Source organism: Garra rufa, chromosome 2 (assembly GCF_049309525.1).
Source record: "Garra rufa chromosome 2, GarRuf1.0, whole genome shotgun sequence".
Classification (NCBI taxonomy): domain Eukaryota; kingdom Metazoa; phylum Chordata; class Actinopteri; order Cypriniformes; family Cyprinidae; genus Garra; species Garra rufa.
The window spans coordinates 65,515,104-65,520,435 of NC_133362.1; the positions used below are offsets into that span (position 1 = coordinate 65,515,104).

A 5,332-nucleotide genomic window follows, 5' to 3' on the forward strand; every position below is an offset into this window, starting at 1 on the left:
GCAACCCCCGAGTCTGCACGCAAGATGGCTGCAACGCCCTAGTCTGCACGCAAAAAGGCGGCGATGCCAGAGTCTTCACGCATCATGGCCGCCTTCACAGCTGCTATTCCTGCACAGTCAAATCAAGTCACAGCTGCTATTCCTGTACAGTCAAGACACATTGCAGCTGTTCCTTCAGAGACAAGTCAAGACACCGCAGCACTTCCTGAGCCAAGTCAGAACAAAGCTTTGCTTCCTGAGCCAAGTCAGAACAAAGCTTGGCTTCCTGAGCCAAGTCAGGACACAGCTTCACTTCCTGAGCCAAGTCGGAACACAGCTTCACTTCCAGAGCCAAGTCAAGAGACAACCACACATCCTGAGTCAGGCCAAGACACAATTTCACATCCTAAGTCTGGTCAAGAAACAGCAGCACCTCCTGAGTCAAGTGAAGTCACAGCTGTTCCCTCAAAGTCAAGTCCCGGCTGTTCCCTCAAGTCAAGTCCCGGCTGTTCCCTCAAGTCAAGTCAAGTCACAGCTGTTCCCTCAAAGTCAAGTCAAGTCACAGCTGTTCCCTCAAAGTCAAGTCAAGTCACAGCTGTTCCCACAACGTCAATTCACAGCTGTTCCCACAACGTCAAGTCACAGCTGTTCCCTCAAAGTCAGGTCATGTCACAGCTGTTCCGTCACCATCACTACAAGTCACAACAGTCCCTTCAAGGCCAAGTCACGTCTCGCCCGAACCAAGTCACTTCTCGCCCGAGCATCCCGAGTCGGCTCACAAGACGGCCTCCGTTCCTGAGTTCCCGGTCGAGACGGCCTCCGTTCCTGAGTCCCAGGCCGAGACGGTCTCCGTTCCTGAGTCCCCGGCCCAGATGGCCTCCGTTCGTGAGTTCACGGCCCAGATGGCCTCCGTTCCTGAGTTTCCGGCCTCCGCTGGTTCTGCCCAGTCTTCCAGAGCCTCCGCTGGATCCGCCCAGTCTTCCTGAGCCTCTGCTGGTTTCGCCCAGCCTTCCTGAATCTCCGCTGGTTCCGACTAGCCTCCCTGTGCGCCCTCCAGTGCTCGCGCACTGCCCAAGTGGCTTCCTGAACTCCCTGATCCGCCATGGTCTCACAAACTATCTATTCGGCCATGGCCTCCTGAATCCCCTGATTCGCCATGGCATCTAGAACTGTCTAGTCGTCCATGGCCTCCAAAACTCCCTGGTCCTGGTGTAATGTAACATGTCTCCTTGTGTTTCTTGTTATTGCACTGCTCTGTTTTGGTTTCTCCCTTTGTCTCCCCCTGTTGTTTTGCTGAAGTTGGTTTGTCCCTTATTATTGTTTACACCTGTCCTTGTCATTAGTCACTCTATATAAGTTGTTTTATCCTGAGTTTCTTTGTGTCGTCTTAAAGTTAAGTTCTGTTGGTTCCTTGTTATTCCCATTTTGTTTCATTAAAAGAAACATTTGTGGATTCACCTCTGGATTATCGAGTTTTCCTTCGAGCTAATCACCAGCCAGCGGATCTAACAACATCTAGGTTTCCTAATCTTTTATTAGATTGAAAATTGTATAGCAGCCAGCTTAAACTCTATAGGACACCAGCCAACTATGATCAGGTTTGGACACCATGATATAAGATCTAGCATACATGCATTACATACAGTATCTACATGTTTTGGTGTTACCTGCTTTGTGGCATTAAACTGGGGTTAACTTTTATTTCTTTGTTTTCCCACCTTAGGCCCAACAGCACTGAAAGAGGAGAGAGAAATACTGAATGAAACTGAAGAGAAAGATCAGTTTGAGAATCTTCATGTTTCCATAACTGGAAAAAAATCATTTTGTTCCTTACAGTCAGAAAATACATTTACACAAAAAAGAGTTCAAAAGGCAAGAACTACAAGTTTTTTCACTTGTTTTCAGCGTGGAAAGAGTTTCAATGAACGAGAATTTAAAGTCCACAAGAAAATTCAAACTGGAGAGAGGCGTTTCATCTGTCAACAGTGTGGAAAGAGTTTCAGTCAAAATAAAAACCTTAAAGTCCACATGAAAATTCACACAGGAGAGAAATCTTTCTTCTGCCAACAGTGTGGAAAGAGTTTCAATGAACAAGGAGAATTTAAAGTCCACAAGAAAATTCACACTGGAGAGAGGCGTTTCATCTGTCAACAGTGTGGAAAGAGTTTCACTCGAAAAGCAAACCTTAAAATCCACATGAGAATTCACACAGGAGAGAAATCTTTCGTCTGCCAACAGTGTGGAAAGAGTTTCACTCAAAAAGCAAACCTTAAAGTCCACATGAAAATTCACACTGGAGAGAAGCCTTTCATCTGCCAACAGTGTGGAAAGAGTTTCATTCAAAAAGGAACCCTTAAAGACCACATGAAAATTCACACTGGAGAGAGGCGTTCATCTGTCAACAGTGTGGAAAGAGTTTCACTCGAAAAGCAAACCTTAAAATACACATGAGAATTCACACTGGAGAGAAATCTTTTGTCTGCCAACAGTGTGGAAAGAGTTTCACTCAAAATACAAACCTTAAAGTCCAAATGAAAATTCACGCAGGAGAGAAATCTTTCATCTGCCAACAGTGTGGAAAGAGTTTCATTCAAAAAGGAACCCTTAAAGCCCAAATGAAAATTCACACAGAAGAGAAATCTTTCATCTGCCAACAGTGTGGAAAGAGTTTCATTCAAAAAGGAACCCTTAAAGACCACATGAAAATTCACACTGGAGAGAGCCTTACACATGCAATCAATGTGGAAAGAGTTTCAGTAAACAAGGAAACCTTGACAAGCACATGAATATCCACAATAGAGAGAGCCTTTTTATCTGCCAACAGTGTGGAAAGAGTTTCACTCTAAAAGAAAATCTTAACAGGCACATTAAAATTCACAATAGAGAAGTCTGACAGATCCCCTCAGTGTGGAAAGAGTTTCAACCAAAATGTATAAAACAGTTTTGGTCCTTGATTCTGATTGGATGAGCCACATCTGAAGCTGTTGTAAATTACTCTACAAACCGGCGACATTCTTTGTTGCCTATGTGTTGCTCAGAAAAAACAATGTAGGGTCCGGAACAATCAGACACAGTTGTTCATTAGACCAAATAATCAATTTTTCATTAGATTAACAAATAATCACAGACCCCCTTTCACCCAATCCACAACACTGGCTGCCATGATGTCTACAAATGGTCTTACAATCAATTTTATCTTGAATCTTTTAAAAATGTTGAAGAATACTACTTTTTCAATGTATCCATTCTGAGACTCAGAATGGAGGTATCTGTTGCTGCCTTCCCAGTAACGGGCCGCAGACTCAGAAAGAAGTTTGATCTATTACCGTCCCCTGGACGTGCCGGAGACTCAGAACTTTGGTGCTCTGTTAGTGTCTCACCCTGCTGGGCCTCAGACTCAGAACTTAGTTGCTCTGTTAGTGTCCCTTCCCCTACGGGACTCAGACTCAGAACTTAGTTGCTCTGTTAGTGTCTCTTCCTTCACAGGCTGCAGACTCAGAACAAGGAGTGTCTTTTGGAGAGGTACCTTTATAACTTTTCTATGAGGAGGAGATTGCAATTTGGTGCTTCTCCATTTCCATGCTGTGATTGGCTGGTTCCATCAGAGCGGGGGGACATGGGGTAGCCCACCCTTCTTTCCTCTTGTGGAAGTCATTTGCATAGTCCAAACACAAAGTTAAAAAAGGTGTCAATAATGTTTTACTGGTGCATTTCTCATTTTCCAAAACACAATCAGAAAACATTTGGTCATGTAATGAACACATTAAGTCCAAACATGATGGGAAAAGATTGAACTGTCATGCATGCATTCATTTGTCCATTAACAGCTGAGTTTGTGTAAGATGTTGCACTACACATCGCTGTCAGTGAGAATACTTATTTCTCTGAATAAGTATAAGATGTGTGTGTTATGGTTCGCATCAGTTCAAGGTTTGAAAACATAGTTATGAATGGATTTGGATGGATCTTTGTGATCTCTCTTTGTTTCACCCACTGCTGCTTGCATCTGGAGATTCTAAGGAATTTTTATGACCGTCACAGGACCAAACCTTAGAAAACAGTTTCAAGGTGGGTGAAGGGCAGAAACTGCGTCTTGACCAATAGGAAGTTCTGTTCTTCCTGGGTTTTTGTCCCAAAGGTCTCTTCTTGCCCTCTAAGAGGTGTCTGGCAGTTGTCCTGGCATCCTTATCTGATGGCGTTGGACAGTTTGCTTATGTTAGTCCACCAAGATCCAATCAAAATGTAGCAAACCTTTGTCCACTATTGTGGCCAGGGAGGGGCCCTTGCCATAAACTGGCCCTGGAATGCGTGGTCCACTACAATTTTAGCCCCGATTTTGACTCGCCGACAGGTTTTGAGAAATCGCCGACAAATGCCCGAAATCACAGGCAAATCAGTGCTCGTTCACGTGAGTGACAATCACACAGTGTGAACTATCAAAGACGCGATCTGAGAGAATCGCCGACGTGTCGCCAGCACCCGTGAGATATTTGGCATGCTAAATATCTGGACCTGTCGGCGATTCAAAATCATGCCGTGTGAAAGGTGATCTGACTGAAAATCACATCGGCGATTACCTACAGCCAATGAGACAGCAACATCCAGGCCAGCGGGAAGTTAGGGGAGGAGTTACGAAGGTATAGACCACAATATCAACAAGAATAGTTTCGGCTTTTTTTCTTTTCGCTGCAAATGAGTGCACATGCAATTTGTATGACAAGCTTCTTGCGGGCTACCATTTTTTTATAATAATACCAGTCTCACGTGAGAACTTGCATGCCTGACCTCGCGTTGTTTCCATGTCACTTCTCGCGTGTGTTTGGTTGTGAGACGTAGTTTGCGGACCGGGACAAAGTTGTCGGCGATTCTTCCTATTGTAAAGTCATGCAGTGTGAAACCCCCTGTCGCCGATCCATCGTGCAGTGTGAACACAGCAGTGACGGAATGCTGCCCCAGATAGTCATGCAGTGTGAAAACATCTGTGACGCGATTGCTTTGAAAATCGTGCAGTCTGAACTCGGCATTACTTAAACTCACCTTGATGTAATTTGTTCAGTTGCAAAACCTACATTAGTGCACAGCATTAGTGCAAACATTTCTAATTAACTGATAAGACATTTCAAAAGTATTTTTACTCTTTCCCTGGCAGCATTTTTTTTTAAGTTGCCAGAAACTGCCAGAATTTTCAACAGTACCCTGTTTTAGAATCGCACAATATGTAGGATTTTATTTCATATTTGATGGGTTTTTGAGCATTGTACACCCTGCGAGTGAGGTGCCCATGCCACAGAAGCATCCTCTCATCAATGCATATTGATGCATTGTTGCAAAGTTTTGCCACAATGTTAGGCTG

At 44.2% G+C, this 5,332-nt stretch overlaps 1 pseudogene; it reads left to right on the forward strand.

Annotated features, from left to right (window-relative positions):
- The first annotated feature begins 2,007 nt into the window (after positions 1 to 2,007).
- On the forward strand, positions 2,008 to 4,361 carry LOC141326047 (uncharacterized; annotated as a pseudogene).
- Positions 4,362 to 5,332: the final 971 nt, after the last annotated feature.